Source organism: Nanorana parkeri, unplaced genomic scaffold, assembly GCF_000935625.1.
Source record: "Nanorana parkeri isolate BGI_ZX_2015 unplaced genomic scaffold, ASM93562v1 scaffold92, whole genome shotgun sequence".
Taxonomy (NCBI): Eukaryota; Metazoa; Chordata; class Amphibia; order Anura; family Dicroglossidae; genus Nanorana; species Nanorana parkeri.
In genome coordinates, this window is record NW_017306360.1 from 376,354 (window position 1) to 378,046 (window position 1,693).

Below are 1,693 nucleotides of genomic sequence, written 5' to 3' on the forward strand. Positions count from 1 at the left end.
GGGGGGGAGGCGAGCAGATTCTTTTTAATCACTTTGCAACTAGAGATGAGAACCAAGTGCACGCTGCAGCAACCTGTAGCAACCGATCGGCGGTTCTTTATGGCTGACTGCACTCGGCCGTTGAGCTTGAACGGGTCTACTGTGTTGGGGGGGGCAGCACAGATTCCTTTTAATCACTTTGGAACTAGAGGTGAGAACCAAGTGCACGCTGCAGTAACCTGTAGCAACCGATCAGCAGTTCCTTGTGGCTGACTGCACTCGGCTGTTGAGCTTGAATATGTCTACTGTGTGTGTGGGGGTTGGGGGACGCAGATTCTTTTAGGCTAGGTTCCCACCTAGGCGATTCAGATGCCGAACTGTTTTTGCGTGGTTCGATCGTGTGACTGTTCATTGTAAACCGCGTCTTTCAAGGCATAGAGATGTGTATGGGACCTAAATCGCGCGACATCCGCCCGAAAATAGCTCCTGCACCTTTTCGCGCTTAAACCGCAAAGTTGTGAGCAGCCTCCATTGACTTCAATGCAAATCTGTGCTTTGCGCGATATCGTGCAGGTGTGCACCGGCCCTCAATCCCTTTGCATCTAGCGATGAGAACCTAGTTCCCTGATGGATGGGGGGCTGGCTGCCTAACGCACCCAAAAAAGGTGAATTCAGCATTTTTTGGGCAGAACAGTGTAGTAACACAAGTGCATTGTGTAGGTGTGTTGCATTTTGCATCAACGCATGTAATATGTGTTACTGCAGCTTGATAGTATGAATGGGCCCTTAACCTCTTAGATGCTGAAACATTTCCCAACTTTTGGGCAGTGATCTTATCTGCAACACACCGTGATCAATAGAAGTCTGATGAGATCACTAGCAGTTAAATGTCGTATGTACCGGCTGTCGGAACACAATAGCCGGCAGGGGCTATTAAGCATGGATGGGGGGACTGATGTGGAAAATAAATATACATGTATGGCCAGCTTTAGGTGCAAATAGTGATGAGGCTGGGTTTGGTGGGAACCTAGTTGGCCCAAGCCCGTGCAAAACTCTGACCGCAACGCCCACCTCCCGAAACAAACAGTTACAGGGAAGCGCATTGCGCTAGAGATGAGCGCCTTGTTCCCTGATGGATGGGGGAACCAAGTGGGCTGAACACGGGGGAAACAAAATATGTGTATGGCCAGCTCTGGGTGCAAATAGCAATGAGGCTGGGCTTGGTTGGAACCCAGTTCGCCCACTTGCGCAAAACTCTGACTGCCACTCCCACCTCCCAAAACAAGCAGTTGCAGGGAGGGGCATTGCAACTAGATATGAGAACCTAGTGCATGCTGCAGTAAGCCATAGCAACTGATCAGCAGTTCTTTAGCACTCGCTGCACTCGGCTGTGGAACTTGAACGGTCTATTGTGGGGGCTACGGAGATTTTTAAAATCTCTTTGCAATAGACATTGGAACTTAGTTCCCTGATGGATGGGGGAACTGAGTGGTCCAAACGCAGGAAAAAAAAGAAAAAAAATGTGTATGGCCAGCTTTGGGTGCAAATGGTGATGAGGCTGGGCTTGGTGGCAACCCAGTTCGTTCAAACCTGCGCAAACTCTGACTGCCACTCCCACCTCTGGACCCAAGCAGTTGCAGGAAGGTGCATTGCAACTAGAGATGAAGACCGAATACCCTGAGTTCGCCCAAGCCTGCTCAAAACCAATCCACAC